At 41.2% G+C, this 14201-nt stretch overlaps 1 pseudogene; it reads right to left on the bottom strand.

The window, feature by feature from the left end:
* Positions 1–13031: 13031 nt before the first annotated feature.
* On the bottom strand, positions 13032–13300 carry LOC115898131 (annotated as a pseudogene).
* Positions 13301–14201: the final 901 nt, after the last annotated feature.

The following is a 14201-nucleotide window of genomic DNA, read 5'->3' as shown; positions in this document are numbered from 1 at the left end:
GCCATGGTAGTGGATAGATGTGCAGCTTTCTGCATCTCTGCCCCTTGGTCTGTGCCCACAAGTGGTCAGCATCAGCCTCCAGCCCGAGCACGTGCTCCGCAGGTCTTTATGTCTCACTGTTCCTCACACATAGGAGGAAAGAGATAGGAGACTGAGGAAGGGATGCACCCTGAGAAAGAGCCCCTCCAGCCTGGCTCTCACACCGTATTTTGTCTTTGATTCTGAATAAATTTTTTTTGGTGTGGTTTGTCTTTTGGTTTTTTTTCAGGGATGGATGGCTGGTCATTGTCTGTTTTAAACTGACCACTTGGAAGAAACACCTTGGTTATCTGTGGTTCTCATGTCCTGTCCCTGCCCCTGTCCCCACTCCTTTTGAGTGGGGTGACTCATTTTCTGTGTAAAGAGTCTCTCAGGTAGGAGGTGAACACAACCATCTGGAAGACCCGCAGGATCCTTGCGCCTGTCGCTTAGCTTCGGGTCACCAGCTGAGCTGTGATAGGAATAATCTGAATGGAGGTGGCAAACAGCTGAAATGCCTCAAGCAGCCCTGTTCATATGAAGAGTCTGATTTTTCCCCCACTGTTGAACAATGATGATATAATGATATTCAGACAAGTCACTGATGTTATGATAAGAAAATAAATAGATATAAATATCTAGATAGATAGATAGATAGATAGATAGATAGATAGATAGATAGATAGATCCCCAAACAGGCAAATCCAAGGCTGTGAAGTAAATGAGTGCATTTGGATTCCACAAAACCAAATCCATATTGAACAGAGTGAAGTCCGTACACCGTAACTTTTTGGGTGAACCCTGCGTGCCTTTGCTACTTTGAGTGGCAGCCATTCTCCTCATGCAAACCACATGTCTGGAGCACAGACGGCCCTCTCTAAGTAACTGATGTTACACATTTACTGTTTACGGGGCAAATGTCTGACTATGTACTCAGGTGTGTTCCACAGCATTGTGGACTGACTGCAGGCCCCTGTGTTTGCCAGAGATAACTGTGCTCAACATAGAGGTTTTACTCTACTCACCACTGCAACTTACACATTGCTCCGTGGACACACGGGGGCCTGTGTTCTGTTCCCTGTAAATGGAAATGTGCTCTGAGCCTGTCTGCCAACCTTGGTTGTGCCTGATCCTCCGTACAAGCCCGCAGGGGTGTCCACAACCACCTGGGACAGAAGAAGGTGGAATTTCAGACAGAAGCTTGATTGGGTCTTCAAAGACAGTCTTGGACTAGATGTGGCCCAGATGTCGGCCCTGCCCAGAATTGCCAGGAGGAGGCTTTGAGGGTACTGGGGGTACTGCAGGGCCTGCCTCCCTCTGACGAGTCCAGTGGGCACAAGCAAGCTGACATGTGGCCAGAAGTGGCTGGATTGTGTCACAGCCCTCAGATGCCTTTCCTTCCACTTTTTAAAGAATCCCAAGTAACTCACTGAAATGTCTCAAAGGCAAACAAGTTCTACCAAAGTGAATCCTTTTTTAGTGAACAAATCAAATGGATGAATTCTGACTCTCTCACGTTCCTTTCCCCAGTTAGAGTGGGGAAGTGGTGGAGTGCTAACTGTGGGATTCCTTGCAGTGTCCTATCCTAAAGGCACAAGAAGATGGAAATGCAACCTGTGAAGCCAGGCTTGATTCCCAAGTCACAGTCTGGCCCACACTACAGGAGGCAACCTGCTTAGGGAGAGATTTAATAAGGAATTGGTTCCAGGCATGGGGAGATGTGATTGAGACTGGTTTCCAGGTGAATGAGATAGAAGGAGTTGGTGGAGGGTTTAGTGCTACAGCCAGTTGAGAGATTTGCAAATGAGAACACATTCCTGCGTGAGGCACATTATCATTTGTCAGTTATTGTGAATATGTGTATTTTAAGCAGTAAGGTGCTACTGGTCAGACTTTTCTAGGCAGTCTCGGTGATGCATTTCCTGTGCTGAGATTGTTCTGAAGAGTGACTCTAACCACTGCGAGAAGCCCACATAAAAATCGATCCCCCTCTCCCCGACAAAAAAAGCTGTTAGCAGAGCTGGTTCCTTCAGGAGCTTCTAGGGGAGAATCTGTGTCCTTTCCTGGTGCAGTGTCTAGAGGCTATCCGCATTCTTTGGCTCATGTTCCCCTTCCATCTTCAAAGCCAGGAAGGGATGGTCAAGTCTTTCTAACATCGTATAACTTTGACAATAACTCTTCTGTCTCCCTCGTCCACAATTAAGGATCCTTGTGACTACATTAGGCCAAGCAGATGACCCAGGATAATCTCCCTATTTTAAAGTCAGCTGACTAGCTACCTTAATTCCACCTGCTACTTTAATTCCCCTTTGACATGTAATTTGACATACAGGTTCTGGGGATTAGAATGTGAACATCCTTGGGAGACCATTGTTCTATTTCAGTGGGTAAGTTATTTGAATGCTAATTGCTTTTGAAAATGCTTTCTGCAATCAGAGTCCCACAACTGTTTCTTGATTCTTGATTTGGAGGTTTTTATTTTTAATTGGACTGTCTGCGAGGGAAGCAGAGGCACACTTCTAAATTTAAGAACTGAAATGGAGCAAGTAGCCCCAGTTCAGCAGTCCCAGAGTCTGCTGCCTTTGGTTTTCCCAAAAGAAGGCAACTACAAAAAAATCTCTAAACACGGCTGGGCGCGGTGGCTCACGCCTGTAATCCCAGCACTTTGGGGGGCCGAGGCGGGCGGATCACGAGGTCAGGAGATGGAGACCATCCTGGCTAACACGGTGAAACCCCGCCTCTACTAAAAATAGAAAACAATTAGCCAGTCGTGGTGGTGGGTGCCTGTAATCCCAGCTACTCGGGAGGCTGAGGCAGGAGAATGGCGTGAATCCGGGAGGCGGAGCTTCCAGTGAGCCAAGATGGAGTAACTGCACTCCTGCCTGGGCGACACACGAGTGTCTCAAAAAAAAAAATTTAAAAAAAAAAAATCTCTAAACATACCATAAAAAAAGCAGAATTGCAAAAGAATGGCTGGCTAATTGAACACACACTTTCACTCTCTCCTAATCTGCACTGCAACTATGGTATGGTAAAAGGTTTTGTATTGTTTTGTTTTTTAAGCATAAACCTATAAGGATACAGTGAACATGACAAGAAATAGCACCAACTTTTTGAAAGCTACAAAACAGATAACAGGTGGTAGGGACTTGGTAAAACTGATGAAAAATTGAACTCTTTTTCCTCCTGGGGAAATCCAAGAACCAAGTCAATTTAAACTACCAAATAATCAAGGCTCAGGCATTGAAGGCACAACTACTCCTAGAAAAGAAGGGCAGGGCTGTGATGGAAGAAAGAAGGTTAGTTGAAAGCTGTTTGAGAAGCAGTTATATCCCTAGATGCCCCTCTCTTCCTCCAAATGCTGGGTGATTTCCTTCCCTCAACCCCCCAGAAGACAGTCTTCCTCTTTGAAGAGGGTAAAGCAGAGATCGTGTTTTAATAAACAAAAAACAGGAGGGTTAAGTAAGTGATGTATGCCTACTAAATGCAAAACTTCCTCCTCATCTCAGAATGATGGCAGCAGTTATTTACTTCCATGCAGAACACCAAATAAGTCTTTTGTAGGTGGGAATCTATCAGACCCAAGAAGAAAGATCCAAATACACTCACATGGATGTTGACATCGGGGCTTCCCCAACAAAGGGCCCCGGCAGCTCACCCTACAGGAAATCTCACCATGATCAAGCCTCACTCACTTACTCAGAGTTTCCAAGCAGCTCTTGAAGCCTCTACTTTTAAATATGAGCAAGTAATCAAGCATGAGAGATTCAAGAAACACCTGAACAGGAACAAATATATATAGTGAAAACAGAAAGTGTGCAGGAAGAGCAACAAAACTCTCAATGTCTTCAGAAAGGTCATGAATTTTTATTACAATGCACTCATGAAATCAGAATTGAAAAATATAAAAAAATTTTTCAGTTCACACCTATAATCTCAGCATTTTGGGAGACTGAGACAGGAGGATCTTCTGAGTCCAGGAGTTCGAGACCAGCCTGGGCAACAGAGTGAGGCCCCATCTCTACAAAATAATAATAATAATAATAAATTAGCCAGATGTAGTGGCACATGCCTGTGGTCCCAGCTACCCAGGATGCTGAGGCACTTGAGTCCAGAAGGTCGAGACCACAGTGAGCCAAGATCACACTACTATACCACATCCTAGGCAACAGAGCAAGACCTTGTCTCATAATAAAAACGAAAAAAGAAAAAAAAAGAGAAAGTGAAAAAGAGCCCTTAGGAAAAAACAGAAAGTCTCACTAAATCCTCAGCCAAACGCCCGAAAATAAACTGTCTTATTTTGTTTGTGCTGCTATAACAACATTCCTGAGACTGGGTATTTTACAAAGAACAGAAATTTATTTTCTCTTAGTACTGGAGGCTGAGGAGGCATCCAAGATCAAGGCACTGGCAGGTTTGGTATCTAGTGAGGGCTGCAAAAAAGGACAGACTTCCTCCATCAAGCCCCTTTTTCAGTGTACCTAATCCCATTCACAAGGGGATGGGCCCTCATCACCTAATCATCTCTTAAGGGCGCCATCTCTTAACACCATCACCTTGACCATTAAGTTTCAACACCTGAATGTTGGAGGGGACATATTCAAACCATCGCATAAACCCATACTGATAAATAATGCACAAAGAGAAAATCCTACACATTTCCAGAAAACACAACACGCAAAGGTTGAGGCATCTGAATAAGTTCAGATTTCCCAAAAGGAACTCTGGAAGATAGAAGACAGTAAAACCATGTGATATGGTTTGGCTGTGTCCCCACCCAAATCTAATCTTGAATAGTAGCTCCCATAATTCCCACGTGTTGTGGGAGGGACCTGATGGGAGATAATTGAATCATGGAGGCTGTCCCCCCATACTGTTCTCATAGTAGTGAATAAGTCTCACGAGATCTGATGGTTTTATAAGGCATTTTCCCTTTCACGTGACTTTCATTCTCTCTTGCCTGCTACCATATAATACATGCTTTTCGCCTTCCGCCATGATTGTGAGGCCTCCCCAGTCACGTGGATCTGTGAGTCCATTAAACCTTTTTTTCTTTATAAATTACCCAGTCTCGGGTATGTCTTTATGAGCAGTGTGAGAACAGACTAATACACAATGCTTTCAAAATTATTTCCAACCTAGTATTCTATGGGCCAGTCAAGTTGCAAATCAAGTATGAGTGAAGAATCATACTTCAGGCTTGCAGGTTCTCAAAAGCTTTACTTCTCACATACTCTTTCTTGGGAAGCTAGTGGATAGAGGATGTACTCCACCAAAAGGATAGGAAAATATTTGAGAAAGGAGATCTACACAGGGAGAGGCAGAGGTCTACAGGATGTTGGTAAAGGGAGATTGTTGGCTATAAAACAACTCAGACAACTTTGGGTAGGGTTTTTTTCTAGAACATGAAGTTGATGTCTGATACCTGATGTGAATCAACATACTGAAAGATGTAGGGATAACCTGGAGAACTGGGGTTGAATAGTGATAGATATTACTGGTCTCAGAAAAGAAAGCAAATAACGCAAGATGAAAAAACAAAAAACAAGACAAATACAACTCAAGGGAACACCCCCTCATCCCCCAAATTGTCTAGCAAATAAAAGCTAATAGTGGTTTACCACATACCTTCATTCTTTTTTTTTTTTTACCTTTTTTTTAAGCAATAGAGACAAGGGTCTCACTGTGTTGCCAGGGCTGGTCTTGAACTCCTGAGCTCAAGTGATCTTCCCTCCTCAGCCTCCCATTGTGCTGGGATTACAGGCATGAGGCACCACACCCAGCCCCTCCATTTTGAATATAAAACATATTAGAATAATGCAAATACCATTAATACCATAATTTGATCTGACCAAAATTGTAACCCTGTATTAAGGAGGATGGAGAAATGGGGAATGTGCAGAGGTTTGGTAGTGGTGGGCACACAAGAAAGAGAGCTAAATCCTCATCGCGAAAAGTGAGAAAAAATAAACAGAAATGCAAGAGTATTATTTACAGTTATAGAGAGACCTGTCAAAGAATCAGCTAAAGCATTTGAGAGCAGTTGCCTTTGGGAAAAGAAGACAGGGAGAAGTGGCTGAGGACTGTGATTTCTCTTATTCATCCTTTATAGAACTAGTTGATTTCTTAAAATAAAAGACTGACAAATTTTTTAAAACAATTTTAAGCAATATGACTCAATTAAGTACCTTATCTCACTTTTCTAGAAACACTGAACAGATTAATGAGATGTTTATAGTACATTCTGAGCTCTTTGGAAAGAAAAAAAAAGCCTTATTTTGACTTCTTCTATTTATTTATTTATTTATTTATTTATTTATTTATTTATTTATTTAAGATGGAGCTTTGCTCTGTCACCCAGGCTGGAGTGCAGTGGTGCAATCTTGGCTCATTGCAACCTCGGGCTCCAGGGTTCAAGCGCTTCTGCCTCAGCCTCCTGAGTAGCTGGGATTACAGGCACACACCATCATGCCTGGCTAATTTCTGTAATTTTAGTAGAGATGAGGTTTCACCATGTTGACCAGGCTGGTCTCAGACTCCTGACCTCCAGTGATCCTCCCGCCTCCACCTACCAAAGTGCTGAGATTACAGGTGGGAGCCACTGCCCTGGCCCACGGCTTCTTTATATAGATCCTTAGCCTGCATTCACATTTCCATCCATTTCTAATGTAATTACCTTAACATTACTTTAGCATATGACTTTGCCTTTTCCAGAACTCTAATTAAGATTTTAAATAAGATGTATGCCACTGGGAATCTCTCATTCACCCTTGTTAAACACCTTTCCTGTGTGATTATAATTTCACTTGCTAATTATTTCTGATTTTGGTTTTCCAAACTTTTCCTTTTTATGACTTAAACACAATTTGAACTGGTACAGCAGATCATTTACAATCCAGGTGTAAGATAGATTGGCAAAATAAATAGAAAAGAAGACAGTCATTGGGTAGCAAACAGTGACCAAGTTTACCTCAGTCAATCCGTTTGTTAAAAGAACTCATACTGCTGGGCATGGTTGCATATGCCTGTAATCAAAGCTACACAAGAGGCTGAGGCAGAAGGATCACTTGAATCCAGGAGATTAGCCTGGGCAACATAGCAAGACCCCATCTCAAAAATATAAATACGTAAAAATAAATAAAAGGACTTGTACTTTTAAATAAGCACTCACTATGTGCTAGGTTCTGATTACTTTATCTACTTCTATGCCATAAACTTTTTTCAAATTTATTTTATGTATTTTTAGATGCCTACTATACACCGATCCTTGTGATAAGAGCAGCCAATGTTCCTTGAGCACTCACCATGTGCTAGGGTCTAATTGCTTTATCTCCTCTTTGTCATTTAAATATTGCAGCAAGCCCATGAAGCAAGTAGTAGTATTACTTGCTTTTCTTTTCAGATAAGAAAAATGAGGCATAGAGAATATGAAAATAAATAAAATTTAAAAGCTCTGGGAACCCCAGAAAACACATTAAGTCTTGAGAGATGTGACTGTGATCTCAACCATGGAGCATGTAGTTGTAACTTCCACTGCTTAGATTATAGATTAACTCTCTTCTTCAGTGTTCTTCTGTAAATGATGAGGAGAGACAAGAGACCGGACCTCCTTCTAACCACTGATCTTTGTGATAGATTAACTGCCTCCTTCTTTGTACCTGTATTAGTCTGTTTTCCCCCATTAGAAACAACTGCTTGAGACTGGGTAATTTATAAAAAGAGGTTTAATTGACTCACAATTCCACATGGCTGGGGAGGCCTCAGGAAACTTACAATCATGGTAGAAGAGAAGCAGGCGCATCTTACATGGTGGGAGGCAAGAAAGGGGGAGCGTGTGTGTGAAAGGGAAAGAGCCCCTTATAAAACCATCAGATCTCATGAGAACTCACTCACTATCACAAGAACATCATGGGGGAAACTGCCCCCATGATCCAATCACTTCCCACTAGGTCCCTCCCTTGATATGTGGGGATTATGGGGATTATAATTCACTATGAGATTTGGGTGAGGACACAGAACCAAACCCTATCAGTACCTAACTCAGTTAAGGTAACACTAATTACCTCCTGAATTTTATATCTTCCGTGTGGAATGTTAAACAGACCTTTCCTGAAAAGAAAAAGATTACCTTGTCTAATTGGATTACTATAACTATACATTCAGCCAAATACAGAAAAATATTGAAATTCTGTTAAGCTTTCTAAACCTTATCTATGTAAGTGACGTCAAACTTCTACAGTTCAAAATGCTGACTTCCATTCTTTGGAATATGTGTCTCCCAGGAGGCCATCTTCAAACTTTGTATTTGAATAAACTCTCTTCAAAATTCAAAATAAACTCTCTTCAAATCAAAGTAGATTCTGACACTTATTTCAAGTTGACATTTTGGCAACTATGGAAGGACCTAAAGGAAGCCTCTATTGATTCCCCACTGCATTGCCCACAGTTAGGATTTTGGTACCAGCATGAACAGTTTTCATTCACCTGACTTCACTGGAGCCAGCAGAGGGTCTCCAGTGAGGACCCTCTTAGGTTTTGAATCTCCCTGATTTGAACTGAAAATCAGACTTTACTCAAGTGACCCAATTCCACACTTGACGGAGCTGGAATTGAAGCTCTGCTTTAAGGTAAGAGTTTTTGTTTGTTCTCTAGATATTCTTCTGTTCACAAATTTGTGGTTTTCACTTTTCTCTAAGGTTAAATGTTATTTGTAACTGCTCATTAATGTTTGTACAGCTTTTTCTCTCATTTGAATTTTGGTTGGGGAAAGAAAGCTTCTCTCTCTGAAAAGAGGAAGTGAATGTGGCTTAAGCAAAATTTGTGTTAAAAATAAAACCTGGCTAAACTCTGAAGCTTGGTTCATTTGACATATCTGAAGTTGTTTCATTTGTTTTTCAGTGACCAAAAAAAAAAGCTTTCTATAAGAATGGCCAGATGCAGTGGCTCAGGCTTGTAAACCCAGCTCTTTGGGAGGCCAAGACAGGCAGATCACTTAAGGTCAGGCTTTCAAAACTAGCCTGGTCAACATGATGAAACTCTCTTTATCAAAAAATACAAAATATTAGCCGGGTGTGGTGACACGTGCCTGTAATCCCAGCTAATCAAGAGGCCGAGGCAGGAGAATCACTTGAACTTGGGAAACGGAGGTTGCAGTGAGCTGAGATCACACCATTGCACTCTGGGAGACAGCCTGGGAAACAGAGTGAGACTCTGCCAAAAAAAAAAAAAAAGGAAAGAAAGAAGGAAGGAAGGAAAGACAGAGAAACAAAGAAAGAAGAAGGAAGGAAGGAAGGAAGGAAGGAAGGAAGGAAGGAAGGAAGGAAGGAAGGAAGAAAAGCTTTCTATGAGGATGAAGATAAGTATCAAAGACAAGGGACACTGTTTCTCCTGGCCAAAAGGTATCTTAGGCTAATAAGGTCTTGTGGGAGTGTCTGAACTCATCACTCATAACATGCAATAGTCCTGTAGAGAATTCTCAGAGAAGAACATACAGGAAATCTTGCTTAACCTGGTGGGCACATATGAAGAGCTGATCTTCTAGTGCCTTAAGGGCCCAGGATTCCTGGCTTTCACCAAGACAGGTAAGAAGAGAGAAGTGATTCCCCGGTGTCACCTCAAGGAATAATCCCCATTAAGCAACATACCAGATCAAAAACATCTTTCCCATTTCATCTTTGATGACTTAAAAAGAGAATCCAAATTATGGGCAATCATCCATCTAAAACTGAGTCTTCCTTTTTAAGGAGAGATCCACCTTTAGAAATTCCAGCTGGGTTCCTGTATAATACTTCTGGTGCAACCTCCTATCAATATCTAGAAAAATTGTCTTTCTTAACCCATGAAGACCCCCAAACAATAATGATCAAAATGGGTTATCTTTGAAATACCTAAATTAGCTTATTTATGTGCACAATTAGAAAAAGCTATTTCTAAAATTAAACAAAATAATGGAGGGAATTACTTCTAACGGTACTTAGAAGCATCTGAACAGCGCTCTCACAAAGTTCTTTCTCTACAGGAAGAAAACGTAAAGCCCTCTAAAACCATTTATAAGTTAAAAACAACACAACAACAAAACTGCCAAATCTTATTTTACTCCTCCTTCTGCTTCCCCATCTCTTTATTACCCATCTCTTCCTCATCTGAACTACACTGTCCAGCCTTTCCTTCTTTTCTTCTCTTTCCCCTTCTTCCCACTCCTGTTGTTTTAGCTCCATTTTGTGAATGACTGGTATCTGGTGGAGGAGAACCTGCCTTAACTTATGAACCATGATCAAAGGTAGATGTTAAAGGCATAATTAAGGAATTTCCTCATCCCCACCAGGACCCTATTGGTTTTGTCAGGAAATTTGAACTAAATATTCAACTTTACAACCCTGATTTTTCCAATTTGTATTAAGTATTTCACATGTTAGTATCAGAAAGTTAAGCTAAAGATTGGAAGAGCTAAGGCAAATTGGAGGAACCGCTTGGAGGACTTTCATACATTTTCAGAAGACCACAAATGTGACCATGAGGTTTCGAAGGCTTTGCTCAAGCCATCCCTTCAGTTGACCTTTCAAAGAATGGTCTACTGGAATAAAATACAACAATGTCAACAAAATTCAAATGAGTCAGAAATGACATATTTTGAGAGATTCGAAAAAATATTTAAACCATATTCAGGATTATCTGAAGAGAATTAGGCTAATCATCAAAATGAGACTCTCCTCAATTTCGATTTCATAAATGGGTTACTTAGATGAAGAATTAGGACTAACAGTAGAAGGACAACACCGTAGTTGGACAATTGCTCACATTCATGATTTGGGTAATTTTGCTGATCAATTATCTCATGCCTTAACTAAAGAAGAGAAAAAGAGGCCAAACAAAAGAATAAGGCTAATAAGATTATGAATTTATAACTAAAACAATTATCTACCCAGTCCGAACCTCCAAAACATACCCCAAAAACCTCAGAATGAATTTAACCCTCTGTTTTGTCATTATTGCAAAACACCCTGGTCACCTTAAGAAAGATCACTGAAAACTAAAATAGAGGCAACAACAACAGGCAAAGGAAGAAAAGAAAAGGGGGTGCTCCAAGGAACTTAAAGAGACCTTGTCTTTCCTCCTTATTAATATTCTGGGAGAAATAGAAAGTATCTGAAACTGAGAACAAACATAAGCTCTTATTGACACTGAGCTGCATTATCTGTAGTATATCTCACCTTATTACAAGGTCCCATTCCTTAAAGTAAACCGTTTAAATGATGGGTGTCACTAATATTCCTGTATTGACACATAAATTTTACCCTTATAGCTTTCCAAGTAGGTCCTTTACGAGAGACTTGTATTTTTCTCTTCATTCTCTAAGCCACTATCCATTTGATAGGAAGAAATTTCTTAGAACTATATAATACCCGTATTTCTTTTTCCCAAAAGGGTAAAATGTTTTTAGAATTAGAAGACAAAGTTGAATTAGTAGACACCACGAATTTTTCAGAATCTCATCCTTTTAAATTAACAAGCTACAATTTATATTGCCATAGAAGACACCGAATTATTGACCAGTAAACAATTACAAAAAGTGTTAAAGACGATACCTGATTCGTAGTGGTCAAAGTCTTTCATTGATACTGGAAAAATTATCTTGACTTCCCCAATCAAAATTTAAATAAACCCATTAAAACCTCTTCCAAACCTTAAACAGTACTCTTTTTTTTTTTTAAGTAAATATATTTTTTCAATTATACTTTAAGTTCTAGGGTACATGTGCACAACATGCAGGTTTGTTACATAGGTATACATGTGCCATGTTGGTGTGCAGCACCCATCAACTCGTCATTTACATTAGGTATATCTCCTAATGCTATCCCTCCCCACTCTCCCCACCCCATGACAGGCCCCAGTGTGTGATGTTCCCCTTCGTTAAACAGTACTCTTTAAAGCCAAAGGCTTTAGAAGGAATACAACCTATAGTTCTAGACTATATAAAAAGAGGTCTGATTATTCCCTGTAGAAGCCTATGTAACACTCCAATCCTTCCCGTAAAAAAACCAAATGACAGAGGATGGAGGTTTGTAAAGGATCTGAGAGCAATTAACAACATAGTTATTCCTTGCCATCTGCTAGTGTCAAACTGCCATATGTTGTTGACTACCATCCCCGCTGAAGGTGAGTTTTTTACTGTGATAGATTTACGCAGTGCATGTTTTAGTATTCCTGTGGATAAAGACAGTCAATTTCTCTTTGCCTTCACTTGGGAGAATAGACAGTACAATGGACAGTCATGCCTCAGGGATACACTGAGAGCTCAACTTACTTTTCACATATATTTGTGATATCTGAGATCTCGCAGATATTGACTTCCTTAAGAAATCCAATCCCGCCTTAGTATGGAACGTAACATCCTAGTAATGAGTCCTCCTAGTGACGGAGCATGAAACTCCTGAACATAAAAGAAGTCAAAACTATTGAGATCATCTGCAGTGCTTTCTTTGAAAGATCTTGATGAAAAGGCAGAAATGTGAAGATAAATAAAAGTTAAAACGCTGTTGAAACCCCATAAAACACTTTAAGCTTTGGGTGAGATGTGACTGTGGTCTGAGTCATGTAGCTTGTGATTGTAACTTCTGATTTTTTTTTTTTTTTTTTTTGTAGCCACTGACTTTATTGATCTAAAAATCTTCACAAGGACAATGACTGTTCTGTGAAGAAAAGGAACCAAATGGCATGAAACACTAGAAGTGAAGGTAAGGGTGAGGGATGGGGCCGGAAATCCATCAGGAAAGTTGGTGTCACCAGGGAACTGGCAGAGGAAAAGGAAGGGAGGTGCATGCAAGAGTTAGAATTGCAAAAAAGTTGAAATGGTTGGGGGAGAAAACTCCCGAAACACCCCTGGAGTCCATTGGATGCAAGCACAACAACAGCAATCATTTCTTTTGTAGAGGACAGAGGAGGAGTCCCCTACTCGGCTGCAAACTCTGGAGATGCAATGCTGGGGCTGGGCATTGAGGGCTCCCCAGAAAGCATCACAGGAAGGTATCACACCACTCTTGAAGGTATTCAAAGCAGTCCTGGGGCTGCTTGGCTTTGGTGCTACCTGTGTCCTTCAGCCATACCTGGGCAAAGTCTTCCTCTTTCTTTAACACCAGAAACCAACCAAGGACAACACAGGCCTTGTCAAAGCTCCTTTCCTCCAGCTTCTTCCCCAGCACTTCACCAATACTGGCCAGGCTCCCTACCAGTTTTCCCCCATAGGCTCTGCCGTGAAGCCTCAGTGCTTTCGGGAGGTTGTCATCTTAATCAAGCTTATCAGCAGTTCCAGTTCCCATAAAGGTACCTTCTACACCAGGCCTCTCCGGCCAATCTGCTTTTTACACTATGGATTAACTTTGTTCCTCGTTGTTTGTGTTCTGTAAATGACTAGGAGAGACCAGAGACCAGACCCCCTCTCCTTGCAATCACTAATCTTTGTTACAGATTATCATCCTCTTTTATTGTCCTATACCTAATTCAGGCCAGATGGTACAAAAGATACCATGACTGGGCCGGGCGCGGTGGCTCAAGCCTGTAATCCCAGCACTTTGGGAGGCCGAGACGGGCGGATCACAAGGTCAGGAGATCGAGACCATCCTGGCTAACACAGTGAAACCCCGTCTCTACTAAAAATACAAAAACTAGCCGGGCGAGGTGGCGGGCTCCTGTAGTCCCAGCTACTCGGGAGGCTGAGGCAGGAGAATGGCGTAAACCCGAGAGGCGGAGCTTGCAGTGAGCTGAGATCCGGCCACTGCACTCCAGTCCGGGCGACAGAGCGAGACTCCGCCTCAAAAAAAAAAAAAAAAAAAAAAACAAAAAGATACCATGACTGTTACATCTTCAGTGTAGAATGTAAAATTACCTTTCCTGAAAAGAAAAATACTGCCATAACTAATAAGATTATTGTACCTATACATAAAGCCTTATATAGAAAGGGTTGAAATTCTGTGAAGCTCCCCAAACTTATCTATGCAAATGAACCCAAACTTCTACACTTTCGAACACTGACTTTCATTTTTTGGAATCTGTGCTTCCCAAGTGGCCATCCTCAACCTTGTGCTTAAATAAACTCTCTTTAAACTGGATTCTAACCCTTTTAATTATTCGATGTTGACAAGAGACTGAGTATGCTTCCTAAATTCCTTAGGGAGTGGCTAAGCTGA

Source organism: Rhinopithecus roxellana, chromosome 6 (assembly GCF_007565055.1).
Source record: "Rhinopithecus roxellana isolate Shanxi Qingling chromosome 6, ASM756505v1, whole genome shotgun sequence".
Lineage (NCBI taxonomy): Eukaryota > Metazoa > Chordata > Mammalia > Primates > Cercopithecidae > Rhinopithecus > Rhinopithecus roxellana.
Note: the sequence above shows the minus strand (reverse complement) of the source record. Positions and strands in the feature narration are given on the sequence as shown.